The sequence below is a fragment of the Juglans regia genome, chromosome 16, assembly GCF_001411555.2.
Source record: "Juglans regia cultivar Chandler chromosome 16, Walnut 2.0, whole genome shotgun sequence".
NCBI classification, from domain to species: Eukaryota; Viridiplantae; Streptophyta; class Magnoliopsida; order Fagales; family Juglandaceae; genus Juglans; species Juglans regia.
In genome coordinates, this window is record NC_049916.1 from 24081810 (window position 1) to 24098666 (window position 16857).

Below are 16857 nucleotides of genomic sequence, written 5' to 3' on the forward strand. Positions count from 1 at the left end.
AAATATTTTTAATATTTTATTTTCAAATATTACTTAAATGTAAAATAGTTTTAATTTTTAATTTTTTTTATCTAATCAATTAACTAATCATTATAATTTTTTCATATTCTTAAATAAAATATAAAAAATAATACTACTTTCTTAAACTTAAAAATAATATTAAAAAATAATATTTAAATACTTTTTTAATTTTATTATATTTTTATTTAATTTCTTTTAGTTTTTAAAAATTTAATAAAAAATCTTAATTCAAATAACTTGAGCGAGATAATTAAGTATAAATCCTTGATGTACTGTCGTTAGGTGATGCATCCTAAAGTTCTCCTCAGTCCTCCACCATAAGGGTCAATCCCTCTCTCTCTCTCTCTCTCTCATGGTAATTGTTGGACCCAGCAGTATTCTCACTAATAACCTGAACCTTCCCTGTCCTATCCTTTCCCAATACTGATTTTAGGATAACGATAGATTTAACTCTTCTATTATTATTATTTTTAATATATATTTTATTATTTTTTTAATATCTTTAATTATTAAAATTTTTTTAAAAAAGATAAAATTTTATTAATAATTATTTTTTTAACCATTAAATAAATAAAAAAATTAAAAAGAGTAATAGAATAAGAGTAGTGATAAGGCAATCAAGGGCAGCTGCCAGGTCAACACTTTACTTATATTTGTATTTGTAAGTAAAATTAATATTAACACGTTCGTTCAATATATTATTGACGTGAAAGTTTATCACTTTAACAAGCATAAGAAAATATTACACCCATCTGTGTGGACAAATTGACCGTCATGATGTTATATGATGGGATTTTGATACAAAATCTTTAGCCGTTCACTGCGTTTATTATTCTGATCATCAGGAATGTATGAGCCGATCATTGGAATGAGATCACATGCTGTCTTCGTCTTCAATGAAGTGCATGGAGAGATTTTCTGTTTAAAACTGAAAAAAGGAGGAAATGTTTTTTTTTTTATTAAAATTAAAAAAGAAAGTAAGAAAATTTGTAGGTGAATAGTTTCCGTTTAAATTTAAAGTTGATCTCAACTTATTTTATTTTATTTTATTTAATCATTATAATTTTTTTAAAAAATTTTAAAATATAATAAATAATTCAATTTTATTTAATTTTCAATTTTCATTTCAATTCACAATCTTAAAAATAAATAAATAAAAAATTATTCTCATCAATTACTGTTTATCACTTTACACTATATCTTATAAAAAAATATATCTATATTTTATAAAAAATACTCTAAAAAAATTATAAATATGAAACGTGAAATTGAACAGTGACCGATGCGTAACCATCTTCAAAAATAATATTCTACCAATGCGACTCCACGTGGGAAAAAACTATGATGAGAGCTTGACTGCTAACTAAATACAATGTTGGATAATTAATGCAAATCTACCCTAACAGTACTCATCATGAAGAATGCACCTCGCCACCAACTACTACATCTTCCATCTTAATGTTTCTTCTAAAGAAGCGTACATGCGTACATTTTATAAAATAAATTTATAAATTATCGTAATTTTATATCATACATATTTTAAATTTATTTTATAATTAAAATAATTTTATAATCAGATATACCACATAAAATAATATTAGTTTATAAATTTACTTTTTAAAATCGTTAAATTATTTTTTTTGGTCCCGTTTGGTTGTTAAATTTATTTGAGTTTAAATTTAAATTAAATTTAACATCTAAACACTCAACTCTCAAATTATTAAACTCATGTCAATTCAAAACTGTGGATCCCACATTTTTTTTCAATTCAATATTTATTTACACATGAGATTTGTAATATTTTTCAACTTCTCATAAATATATCGATTTAAATTCATCTTAATCTCCAAACACATTTAATTAATAGCAGCAAGCTCACTTGGGTTAGCTTTCCTTAAACCTGTGAGCTGATCTTAAGGAAGATTTGGAGGAAACCACGTGTGTACTTGAGTTGAAAATTAACCATCTAATCTAAAGAGTAGTATGTTATGTTAGATATTTTAAAATGTCCAATCCAAAAAGAAAACCCAATTAAAAGGAGATGATCTCCAATTGCGGCTAGCTGCATGCCCTTGACTATTGTGTTTGATTTCATGAAAAAGAAAGAAGGCAAGTAGATCAAGTGACCAAATTAAGATCTTCTTCGCTATCAACAAAAACATTGAGGCATTCTACCTCGTCATGCTGCATTAGACTTCAACCAATACAAGAGCACATATAGTCACGCACGCTAGCTGGTTATGTTTGAAGATTTCAACGCACGTAAATTTCTTGAAGAATTATTGGAACAAGTGCAACGAATCATGAACAAACGTAACAGTTAGGGAAAGGCTGAGAAAAGTCTTGCTGATATATATATGGTGCTAATTAGTAAATTATATTCTGATTGGATTAATTAAATACGCAGTAGTCATAGCCATGCACGTCGTAGGATGAGATTTTAGGGTAATTTTCAAAGACTCTTTCTTTCTTGCTTGAGAAGTTTACTCTGTGATTGCTTCCTGCATTTCAGAAAAGTCAAGACAAAAAGCACATGCATTTAAAGAGCAGTTGAAGGCTTGAAGACAGGTAATTTAGCTATTAATTAAGAATTTCATTCTGGTCCTCTTTTGTGACCACAATCTTAATTGGGTTGAACATTTGTTTGGTGGTTGCATTTTGTTTGTTGGAATAATGAAGAGCTAACCTGGAAATTAGGATGACCACTTCGACCCTTTTTTAGTATATATTTTAAGTCACGGGCTAACTGCTTAATTTTTTTTTATGTGTTCTAGAAACTAGATGGGTTGGGTAGCAAATGAATACGACAGCAAACCTACCCTTGTGATGTTACATTTTGCTTTTGAATGTAATGCGCATCGACCCACAACATGGCACCACATAAAATGGGTGCAGATGTCACCAGGCTACTGCTTGCAAGTCCATCCTCGATACGATAAGATTTGATTTATAAAAAAAAAATTAAAATTAAAACTTCTTATAAATTAAGGCTCCGATTGGTTTCTTGAATTGTATTGAGATCAACTCAGTTTAATCTAATTTTAAGTTGAGAATAACATTTAAATATCCAACTCTCAAATCATTAAATTCATTTCAACTCAAAATATTTTTACATGTAGAACCTGTAATCTAAACTCATCTTAAGTAGGTCTCATAAAATTTACTATACCATCTTAACTCATTACTATTCATAAAGAATTCAACTCAACTAAATATCTAAACGCAACCTAAATCATGTTAAGTATTGGCTAAAAGAGAAATCATAGGAGATGAATAATGACAATAAATTTTCTAAGATGGCTAGCCTTATGAAGAAAAAAAAGAAAGAAACAACTTGCGCCTTGCCAAACTTGATACCTTCCGGCAGTGTCAAGCAATTTGATAGAGATCGTATATTATTTGGGGCATCACTAGTTGGATTTTGATGTGAACAGATTGTAGGCCAATGATGAGAACTTGCCCCGGATGTTGGGTGAAAATTTCTAGCAGACACAACTTGAGCTAGACTTCTCTGGACTTTGGAGAGCGGCTTTGATAATTCCTAAACTGATGTTGTTTCTAGTGATTGGATACAACATCTATTTCATGTTTCAGATTCAAGAGTAGTATAGAAGCATAACAGGGTGTACCCCGACTATCCATTGGTTGGGAATTTTGTGTTTATGTAAATGCAATTTTACAGGACTGTCACTGCATGCTAGCCTTTGTGGTCTCTTCCATTTTTCTTTTCTAGGCAATATATCTCGCTCACAGAATTAACTACTCTTCAGCATCTCCTAACTACTGTTCAACAATTTCACTAGACACTAGGCAGTGGGGTGGGGGGGAGAGATTTGAAGAGAAGTATCTAACTCAAGTCGTGATAAACCTAGAAATTAGATCTCAAGTTTACAGACAAAAGACAAATTCACCAGGAAGGTGCAGACGAAATATGAGAATGCAACAGAGCTGGGTCTCTTTTGCAGGGACTTTCTTTGCAGCCTCTGGCCCCTACTGCAGCCTTGGCCACTGCTGCTGCCTTCTCTGCTTCAATGTCAGCAAAAAATGGCATCAATTTCAGCTTCGTCGAGCTAGTGCAGTTCATGGTCCTTTATCAATTGTCATCGTGGCAGTTTCTATGTTCTTCCCTCCACCATATACAACCTAATTAATAAAATAAACAAAAGAGAGAAAAAAAAAAAAAAAAAACAACTAAAAACTTTGTTTCGGAAAAGAAAAGAGTTAATGAGATATATTAGTACCCAACCTTGTACCATATGCCAAATCTATTCTTCCTCTATGCTAACCCGACAACAAAAATTCAGCACAATCTAATCAAATGGGTTGACCACCACGTAAGGAAGACTGGGTTGGTTTAAATTGCAAGCATCAAATATAACCTTTGCTTTGGAGTGACCAAAAGCATTCCTGTTTAATTTGCATTCTTGTTTTCATGGAAATGCACCTATTGTAAAAGGTGATAAATTTTCAAAGCCTCAATGCCCTTAGGATGATAGTGAGAGGGCTCAAATGCAAATGGTTCCCTATTTGTCGGTTGTGGCCCTGTGGGTAGTTTGAACTTTGATGTGTGCTTAAGTACGTATACAACCTGATATTGTTTATGTTGTTGGTATACTTGAGAGATACTTAAGTGATACTAGTTTGGCTCACTGGAAAGTTACAAAAAAAGTATTTAGGTATTTGCAAGGCACTAAAGATCTAGTGCTTACATATCGGTGATCTGACATTCTTAATGTAGTTGGATATTCTGATGCCGATTTTGTGGGTTGTTTAGATGACATGAGATCCACTTTTGGTTATATTTTTATGATGGCAAGACGAGCTGTTTCTTAGAAAAGTGTCAAACAGACACTTACAGCTTCCTCTCCACAATGGAGGCGGAGTATGTAGTTTGTTATGAGGCTACATGTCAGGCTATACGGTTGCAGAATTTTATCTTGGAGCTAGGTATTGTGAACACCATTTCAAGACTACTGAAGATATTTTGTGACAATTCTGCAGCAGTTGCTTTCTCTCGAAACACTAGGAGCTCTTCTTGCTCCTAGCATATTGATATTAAGTATTTGTTTGTTAGAGAGAAAAAAGCCGAGTCCTATATTTGTGTTAAGCATATTTCCATAGAGTATATGTTAGCTGATCCAATAACTAAAGGTTTAGCTCCAAAACTATTTCGAGAGCATGTGACTCATATGGGGTTGTTAGAGTCTTCTATTCTATTAGGTTAGTGGGAGATATATCTTTGTATTTATTGTGAGTACTTGGTTGCTACATTTTATTATGCATATATTTTGTGTTAATTATGAGATCTTTTGTGTTTGAAAGTGAGACACTATAAAATAATCTCGTTGGGCTTCATTTGAGAATCTAGCAATTACTTTTGTGTTGATATGTGTGTTGTACTTGCATATTATTTGTCTAGATATCATGATTGTAGGTACTTGTTTTATGTTGTGCATCCTATCGGTGTACTCATAACTTGTTACTTGCAAATGCACGTGATCCAAATTGTGTTCTTTGAATGCAAGTTCGTATTCAATTTATGTGTGGATGACTTTGTTGTCCAAGTAGGAGTTTGTTGTATTTTTATGTGTGGACTAGTATAGTCATAATGGGTTGGGCTATTTAGTGAGTACTTAAGGAAGCCCTTACTCTCACCCCATATATATATATATATATATATATATATGAAGTTGGCCCATTAGACTCCATGAGAACCATTTCTGTGTCAGAAAGAGAAGAGAGTAAAAGTCTCCTCAATACACAAACACCAGATTATTTTGGGATACATGAAAGGGATGGCAAGCTCATATTCTAACCATAGAGGAGGTATGTTTTCTTCTGTTCATGAGTTTAAGCATAGACAGACATGATTTTATTTAAATGTTTCATCACCTTGTACAGAGTTTGAAACTCTTGTTTTATTAAGTAACATCCACAGCCAAATTAAACCGAGTTCAAGATGAAAGGCCAGTAATATTGGTTGTAGGGATCAGGATTGATAGCAGGTTATATCAATTGATTGAGCACTGGCACATTGTATGCAATGTCGATTCAAAATATGTAGCAGTCAAGAACAGTTATGCTCGGGTGCTTTTGGTATATACACAGGTAAAAAGTCCAGGATACATTCAGACGTGCGCACACAACTCATACACATGCACTCAATTGCAAGATAGGGGGAGTAACTTGTTGGGAAAATCAACATAGCGAAAGAAATAAAAATGGAAATAAAAGAGTACACCCACTCACTCAGTGACACCAAGAATTTAATGTGGTTCGGCAACTGCCTATATCCACAGAAAATAGTTTCACTAATAAATAATGGAACACAAGAAAATATTACAGAGGATGAGGATCACACTTCACTCAACTCAACTCAACTCTATTCTTTTCTCTCAGAGTTCTCTCTCTTTTCTTTTCTTCTTGGGTGTCTGAGGCTCTCGCTGGGAGCCTCAATTTATAGGCAAATATCAGTATTGCCTCACATATGAATGCATTTAATCTGCACTTTGCCTACTCCAACGATCTTCGAGGAACTGACGTTCCCCATCCTTACTGTACCAAAGATTCCTACTTTGTATGTAGTGAAAAATTCACTATGAGAAGTGGCGTGATATAATGCTGTTGTGTCTACCACCCACTCAACATCGTGGCTTGCAACATGCAGACATGTCTCATCACTAGTGGAGAATATTGCCACATCTCCTGAAAGAGTAATAAGAGTTTCACCATCTTCTTTCTTCATCTTACTGCTTTGACCTTACTCTCTTAAAAACTTGCGGCAATTTTTCCTCATGTGGCATTCTTTGCCACAATGGTAACACTTCATGTTACCCATTTGCTGGTTCCTGCTACTATTGGACCTTCCACGTAGTTGAAACTTCCTTTCGTTTTTGCCTCTACTTCTCCCTCTATCATTACCTTGAGGCCTTTCTCTACTCTCGGTGATAAGGACATGAGTTTGATTTATACTCGTCTCTTTTCGTTTAGCCTCCTCATTGAACAAGGCATCATTAACCATCGTCATGGTAAGTTTACCATCTGGAATAGAGTTATTACTTAAGGAGACCACTAGCTTCTCCCAACTGTCTGGTAATGAACTGAGAAGTAGCAAAACTTGTTCTTCATCACCAAGATTTAGTTTGACAGACTCGAGCTGGTTAACTAGATTTTGAAACTTGCTAGTGTGCTCGGCAATAGAGGTGTTGCTCTTCAACTTCAAGTTAACAAGTCGTCTCATCAAGATAACCTTGTTTCGAGCAGTCTTAGCTTGATACATATCCTCTAACTTTTTCTAGAGGTTATATGCATTTGTCTCTTGGACCACGAGGTGAAAGACACTATGGTCAATCCATTGCCTGATCTAACCGATAGTCTTCTTGTGCATCTTATTCCACACTTGATCTGTAAATTCATCTGGCTTATTCCCTTTATTTTCCAAGGGATCAGATAGATCTTTACAGTTTAAGAGATCCTCCATCCGAGGTATCCAAAGACTGTAGTTTGAGGTAGTCAGCTTTATCATGACGCCTGATGCTGAATCTTCCATAGATTTAGACTGATACTAAATAGAAAATGAAAGTACAGGATCTTCAATGTGGAATATTGCAAAACAGACAACACCTTTGTGTCTGGAACACCTAATTTTGTTAGAAACAAGTCTTGTTTCGTCAAAATCGGACTCAGATAGCACAAGGAATGAGCAAAAGAACCAAAACAGAAACTTTGTAGCGCTTGCGACACGAAAAAAATCTGTAAGCACGTGTACAGCACGCGCCCAAACTCTGTGGAGCACGTGTACTTGTGTGCGCGCGTGATTTTCACGTGCTAGGCAAATCTGCAGCGCGTGGGTTTCACACGCTAGGCACTCTAGAGCGCGTGTGGCGTGTGAGGAGCGTGGGTTTCACGTGCTAGACTCTCCTTTTGCGCGTGTAACGCGTGTCGAGAGTGGGCTCACTCTCCAATCTTCAGGCGGCACGTGTTGGCGCGTGCTGACAGTTTTCGACTTATGATTTTCATCACTTTTCTTGTCTGGATGATACGAACACGGTGGTATGCTCTAATTTAAAAACTGAGCAACGCACTAAAAATAAATTTTATGTAAAAATTCCTCCGTACAAGATATTACTTGTTAGAAAAATCAACACAGCAAGTAGAAATAATAAAAGTAAAAATAAAGAGTACACTCATTCACAATAACACTCAAATTTTAATATGATTTAATATGATTCGACAATTGACTATATCTACAAAAAGAACTTTATTAATAAATAATAAAATATAAAAAAATGTTACAAATAAAAATTATACTCTATTCAACTTAACTCACTTTTTTTTTTTTTTTTTTTTTTTATAGAGCTCTCCGACTTCTCTCTCTTCTTTTCTTATTGAATGTCTGAAGCTCACGTTGGAAGCTTCAATTTATAGACAAATATCAGTATCACCTGAATGCATTTAATTTGCATTTAATAGTGGACCGCTGAGCGTTGCATTTAATTTGCATTTAATAGTGGACCGCTGATCGTTGAGCAGCAGTTGTTGACTGCTCAGGGCATGGGCTCGGACTTTAACATAACTTACTCCAAGCAAAGCATGGATCGCCAACTTCTCAGTTTCTTATCCAAAAGTTTCTTTATAATTCTTTTACAGAAAGTTCCTCATGGAATTCGAGTTTCTCTCCTGTCACATTGGACTTTCCATGCTTGCTGATAAACGGGATGGAAGTGTAAGGGTTGAAACCTGTCAAAGCCCGAATGGTCTTACACCCCTACTTTGTTTAAAATTCCGTTGTAAACCCGCTATGTATGTAAGGTGATACCTATTCTACAGCTACCAGATCTTCAACCTTAAGCCTATGGCTCTGACACTCGATGCATGCCCTGTTTATTAAGACACAGGCATCTGCTTTCAATCCGGCATAGGCCAGCACAACATGATCATCCAATCAACCATCTGTCGAACCGATCTGGGAACAGAAAAAGATGATGAACATGAAGTGGGCAAGTATGCCAGACTAGGGCAATGCAATAGCTTCAGATTTTTTATACCCCTCGTGGACATGGGAAAAAGGTTGATGCAGTAACATGAGCAATTGCTAATATACAGTGCAGGAACAAAATGCAACAAGAGAATTAGTATCATACATTAGAAAACTAAGTTTAGCTCCTCGTATAAATCAATCCAAAAGCATCAAAAGTTCAAAGCTATGTCTTGAAAGTTTGCAAGAGAAAGGTGAACCTATTGGCCCATTTGATCCCCACAGAAAGCCAGGTAAACTGTCAAGCTTTAAATACAAGTATCATCATTTTCATTAGTTGAAGAGAATGAATTAGCGCTCATATTCATAGACATCTACTTTCTTTTTTTTTTTCGTTTCAGTGTCCGACAACATATTAGTCAGTCAAGCTCAAGTTTATCATAATCTCGAATTACAACAAACCTGGGATTAGAATCTAGCGCATTAATTTAGATATCTAATCAAACTGGAAAAAAATCCCATTACTGAAAAATCCGTAAATTAAAAATCAAGCTAAACTCTGGACCAAATTTAGACAAAACCAAAAAACGCAAACTTTCTTCGTCTTCTTCGTTCTTTTTTTTCTTTTTCTTTTTTTAATGGAATTCTTTTTTCATGTATGTGTATATATATGTACGTGTTGGAGCACGTACAGTCCTGGAGTTTTGGGGTGAACTTCTTTTCGAAGCCGAGAACGACGACGCTCGAGGCTCGGACTCCGACGGTGGAGCGCGTTTCCTTTGCGGACGGCTTCGTGGGCGTACTCCACCTGGAACAAATGCCAGTCCGAAGAGAACAGGCCCGTTATCGCCCGGTCGATCGTACCTCGCCATCTTCTTCTTTCTTCTGCTTTTGATTTAGCTTTTGCTTTCAGCTTTTACGCTTTTCTGTGTGCGACCTGAGAGTGGGGGGACGGCATCGTGAGAAAGACTATTACTGACCTCTTCTACGAGTCTGCGACAGGGCACGGTGCGAGTGACCGAGATCGTTAAGTTTGGTGTATTTGATATTGTCTAAACAAAAAAAACATATACAAATCAGAAATGATATTTAAGTTTATATTTTTTTAAAAAAGAAAATGAGTAAAATTGAGATTTATATAAAATAAAATAAAAATTATTTTTAATAATAAATTTTACATTTTTTTTACGAAAAAGTATTTGTAGCAGCTTGCAGCCGCAACACACCCCATTGTATTGAGTGGAAAAAAAAAAAAACACAACGTAGGTGTTCTGTGGCTACGGGCTGATGCCAAGAATTCTTCTTTTTTTAAATGAAGCACAAAGAGTTTGCATCTAAAATTACAAAAAACTTATTAACACAAAAGGGTATTTTTGCGTATGATCATATTATTAGAATTATTTTTGCATGATTAATCTTTTTAATAGTAATAAAGTATGACATATCATATTTATATATTTTAAAAATTTTAATAATTACTTTTTTATATATCTATTTTTTCTTGAAATCTAGACTTTTAAAATTTCAACAAATACTTTAAGAAAAACAAATATCCACCATCCTCTTAATAATCATTCCTTCACTATTTTCTTATTTGGCATTCAATTATAAATAATTTTGAAATCGTTTAATACCACACAAAAAAAAAAAAAAAATTGATGTATAGTTGAGGTCCCGTTCGGTTGTTAGACTCAATTGAGATCAATTCAAATTTAATTTAATTTTAAGTTAACTATAAGTTCTAAATACTCAACTCTCAAATTACTAAACTCATCTCAAATCAAAACTTCTTTATATTTAAGATCCACAATCTTTTTGAATTCAACACTTATTTAGTCACAAGACCCACAATCTTTTTTAACTTTTTATAAATACATTTAAACTCATCTTAAATAGATCTCATAAAATTTATGCCATCATTTTAACTCACTATTATTTATAAAATATTCAATTCAACTAAACATCTAAACGTAACTTTAAAGTTGGTCAAAGTCTAACTTTTAAGTTCGATATCATACGTTACGGAGAGAGCCTGAGCCCCTGCTCGGTATAGTTAAAATGGACTAAGCCCTACTACCCAGAAATAGGAGGCCGCTGCTAGTGGGCTTGGTGGGCCAAACCAAGAATGGCTGCGAATCACCGTTTATGCGACTTCTTCTATTTCTAGTGTTTTTCGTTCTACTTCTTAAAATTAATTGTATATTGACTGAAATTCTCGAGTTATAGACTTTTACTCTCAGCTCTCTTTAATTTTAACACTAGAAGGGATTAATAAAAAAAAAAAAAGAGATCTAGAAAATTATAGAGTAAACTCCAATTAAATGGTATCTCACCTATGATCACTACATATCATATAATTAAATTTACTAGTATTAAGTTTTGATAATGCACATTTTATGACAGGATGAGAGTGTCATGAACCTATATAACTTCAAAACTACCTAATAACTATTTTTAAGAAGAAAGATCGTAAATCATTGGTTAGCAACGACACATGTTGTCCCAGTGGATCATATTTCCAGCCAAAGTCGCCGGAAAAAGTCCTATTTTCACTGTAAATATATATTTTTGGCCATTTTCCCATCGGCGAAACGTCGTCGCTATTGTTGAGTCAAGACAACGAATCTCCAGCACTTTTTGTGACAGTCACAAACTATTGAGTTTTTCCGGTCATATTTTGTTGCCAGAAAAGGCCCAAATTTCGCCACACAATACGTTAAACTATATATGAATAATCGTTGCCGGAGGACTTTTTGGCAACTATTTTAAAGGGAAATGCGTATTTGCCGCCATATAAAACGTTGTGAATAATTTTTCTGTGTATTTTATTGTCGAAAATAATTATTTCCGGCAATGTTGGATTGTCGGAATTAATCTCATAGTAGCAAAAAATATTTCTAGCGGATTATTATTGCCGGAAATAGTCCCTTACAAAATTAAAGAAATTTTTTTATTAAATAGGCCGTCGATACATGAAAAATACAATACACATTCATATTATAGCCTTCCTATGAGACTATGGCGAAAACTGCCTCCCAGGATCTGCCCCAAGCATATACATTATTTTCAGTGCCTTTGAAGTTGGATGATTCATCTACAAACAAGTAACAATCACGTGGTTAAGCAAATGTAGGAGACTAAAACCCTCAGACTATAGGCATTTATAGGAAGGAGAAGATAAAAAAAATGTAAGGAAAGCCACTTTCCTAGGGTTTAAGCAGGTATTTGTTGATCTAATTAACAATAAATTCCACAATATGCCTCAGCAAATAGTTTTTATGGTCTTGCCATACTCTCCAAAAGTTCTTTTTATTCCATGATTTAGCACTTTCAAAGACAATATCGATAGTAAAATACAAACATTAAAAATATTTTAAGCTAAGACTACTTTGGTGCTTACTATTTTAGCCCTTACCATTGAATCAATCAGCATATACTAAGGAGAAGACTATGATGAGATCCTGTGAATCGTCTCTAATATTAATGCTTTCAATTACAAACATGAAAACTGATGCACAGTCCATTTGAATATGGTAACAGAATTCAATTGAATTTAGTAAAAAAGAAGAATAAAGTCATTCAATCACTGAAAAGAAGAGAAAATACAAGCAGCCCTGCATCCCAATGCCCAAAGTGGAAAATAAGATCTTATGCCCTTTTCACTCGTTAAAAAAAAAAAAAAAGAGATTATGAAATAGACATAATGGTTAAATATTCAAGTACATATATAGGGTGTTTATATATATTTATGGTGAAGGGGATGGGTCAGCAGGCCATAACTAGTTATGTGTCGCCACAAAAATCAATAAGTCTTTAGCGGCGTTCATGTGTCGCCGGAGAATAAAAATAAAATTTATTTGTGGCGCTATTATTTGCCACCTTATATTTTCACCCAAAAAGGTAAGTTTTTGCGGCGACATTACAATTTGCCATATGCAAAAACCCAGAACAGTAAAACATTATCATTTGCGTCTCCATGAATATGAGAGATGAGTGAGTGGTAGGACCATAGATGGGGCGCCTTGGGCTTGGAGGAGGTGGTGTGCCTTTGGGTTCGTGCGTGGTCCTGATAGATCAGGATCAGGGTAAGGTCAGCCCTCGTGCGGCAGCAAGCTTGATGCTAATACTCTATACATATTTATTTTGGCCGGGCAGGAGGGATCAGGATCAGGATCAGGATCAGGACTACTACTTAATTATATATGATAGACTACTTTTAATTTAATTAGGAGGTGTTGTTTCCTTTTCACAAAACCAATTATTCCGATCCTGAATGATCTCTATATGTATCTATCGATTAGCATATTGCAGAAAGTTGTCACCATTATTATTATTATTTGGTTCAGTGCCAAAAGCACTAAGCAGATTCCTTGTGCTGCATATCTACAATACACGTTTGTGCCTCACGTGTCCACAAAAAGTATAAGACCCAGTAAACCCTCAAGCTTTAATTTCCAGATTATAATTTGACTGACTTTTTTCTTTTTATTGACCAACACTAGCTGTGTATATTATAATATCAAAAATTTTATATGCAGTTAATTTTAGGTATTTTTTATGCACTTTATTAATGTGATTGATTGTATTACTTATTTTAATATAAAATAACTCATTTAACTAATTACATTATTGAAATACGTAAATAATACGTAAAAATGATTATATATAATAAAATTCATATAGTAAGTAATATATTGAGATGGAGTAAGCTTTGTTAGCGCACTCTCATTGGATTAGTTAAAAGTTAAATTCAATGAGTATTTAGCAATTAAAGAGTAAAATATGCTCAAATATATATTTTATTAATTATTTCTCTTTTCCTTTCTTTTTATCACATATTTTATCACAATTAATATATTAATTTGACTTAGTGATATATTAATTTAATAAGAACATGATTATTAATTAACATATAATAAGTAAAATAGTAAAATATGATAAAATTAAATAAATTAATAATTAAAAAAATTAAATATTTTTGAAATTTTTAGTTATTCATTATCATATAATAAATAAATGTATAATCTAATATGGAGATTTGATGTGAATAACTAAAATCAAATTCATCTTATATTATTTTATTATTATATAATAAAAAAATAGCTATTCCAATGTGGAGATTTATGTGAATAGAATAGTCAAAAGTTAAATTTATCTTACATTCATCAAAACTATCTTTTAATTTTAACTAATCCAATGAAAATGCACTAAATCAATACTATGACGCTGAAATTTGTATATATATTGATGGTAGAGGACATGATTTGGAACGATGAAAAACAATATATCGCACGTGCATGTTTATCATGATCTGATCATGTCATGTACAAGCCAATTAAATTGCATGCCCAAAATTTAATATTAATTAGCAGTACCATATATCATAAAATATTAATTTTTAGGTTATTAAACTCTATCTTTTATGTACGTCTCAAATAATAATTGGCAGGTGGCAATTAATTTAATTTGACTTTAAAATATATATAATATTTTTTTATAGCTTGGATTCGGATTTTCTTAATTTTTTTAGTGTAGACTCACTAGAAATGAGCATAGGTCGCACGTGAGAAAGGATTAAGATCATAATATTTTAAGTGATTATTATTATTATTATTATATGTGCATTTAGTTAGTTTTTTGAACAATATAATTGACTACTGATCAACATACCGTGAATAACGATCGATATTGATGATCATGATGAGGTTGATCAGATATTTAAGGTGGCATTGGATTTTTCAAGGATGGCGAGTGCATGTTATCAATACATGACATGAAGTGATAACAATGAATTATGTGGTGGGAGATCAGTCAGCAAGCATTAATTTTGGGAAGACCTAAAAAAAAAGCCTCCAGGAAAGTAGAGCTACGCATGAAGATATATAACTAATATTGAAAGTAGTGCTTGGATTCCCCGGAAACGTCTAGTCGATCGTTGACATGACGAAGATGATGAGGAGGACCCTCCACTTTCCGTATGAAGTAAACTTGGAATGATACATGTACATTATGTATTAAAACAAGGGCCACCATGCCCTCAAATGGGAAAAAAGGTTAACAAAAATTGTTATAAAATATATAACTAATTTGGGATGTAATAATTTTGAGTACTCATGCCATGTCTCTCTTAACCACACTACTGTCCCGTCCGGCCACTTGGGACAAAATGACTCTTGTTTTGGGTGCTTCTATGATATATATACCCCTCCCAATTATTTATATATATAATAGGTTGCATGTGGTTCTTGTGCGGTCCCGGTTCTGCCACATGCAAGGAATGGTGACCAGTTAATTTAATTGTACGTATGTAGTACCTCGAAATGGTACAAAACTGAGAAGTATCTCGTCTAAGGTTGTTCATGCCATGTATCTGTTTATTGATCATCGCGATCATGTTCTTGGTACGTACCCAAAATAAATTGGCAACTACTTATCCTTCCTTCCCTTATATATCAATGTCTATATATATATAAGCAAATTCGAGATGCTCCCTATAAAGGCCAAAATGATCATGGGAAGAACCAATATGCAGAACAGTTTTGCTACGGACAATCGAGGGTGGGAAACTCTTGGTGAATCGTTTGATGTGGCATTATGCCACGTCAGCTGAAATAATTAAAAAAAAATCGACTGAAGTAAAACGGAGGGAAATTTGTGGTCCCTGTTGTAGGTAAGACCCTTGGCATCACTCAAGGTTGCTACCTTGATTCTTTACATTGCAACCTGGGCTTTCTCTTCTTTTTTACTTGAGATGTTCCAAATCCCAATCTAACAAATAAATAGAATAACCTGAAGCTCTAATTCAATATCAATGATTCAGTATCACCCAAATCCTCCTGCAACATGCATTTGATACTCACATTAGTAATTCCCCCCTTTGATCAACTAATTGCATTTCAGAGTAAGCAACATAAGAAAACCAAAACTCGATGCTAAAAAGGAAGACAAAGCAAACACTCATAAAGGATCTGAGTAATAAATTTATGTCATTTGAAGAAGAAAGTTAAAAACACATAGAAGGTGCTCGAAAAAATATAACTGAGAGAGAACACTATGTTTCATAAATCCTGTTCATATATTTTCCATCCCTTTACATATAATTCCTAAGCTCTATTTATACAAGCAGTACATGGATCAATTAGATCATACAAAACTCAAATCTTACGGTTCACAATTATGCAGTTTGTTAGAAGGGAATCTTTTAGAATAAATTTGTTATTTGCAAGGCCTTAAATAATTTGTTACTGATCTGTTACTGCTCCTGCTTTGTGTGAGGATGTTGTCGTGGCCTGTGCATGAGAGATTCCCTCAGCTACTGCAACAACTTATTGAGAATTGTTTGTCTTAATACTGAGCACATACACATTTGCAAAACTGTTCATGTATTGATGAATGCAATGCAAAACCACAAATTGAAAACAAAAAAAATAAAAGACAAAATTGTGTTCTTCCAAGAGTTGAACAAATCTTAAAGAAACAAGCCAGATTATTCAGAAAAGTTCACAAACACCTAGTTAGCAACCCGCTAAACATAACAACATTCTTGCAATTAAAAATCCAAAGAACAACACATAAATTCAATTATATGGCTATACTTATAAAAACAATGTATGGCTTAACTTGTAGAACAATTCCAAATTAATTTTAAAACCAAAACGAGAAACAAAGAAAATAATACATCATTGCAATTTTCCCCCTTCCCAATTTCCTTGACAAGTCATACTCATCATGAAGAGATCTGCTTGAGAGGCAGAGGAGGGCCACTACCACCACCATCTTTCACGGCTTGCCAAAGCCCGGCGGCTACCATCTCTCCCCTCGCCGTCGGTTCCTTCTCCCCTCTCAATTCCTTCTCGTTG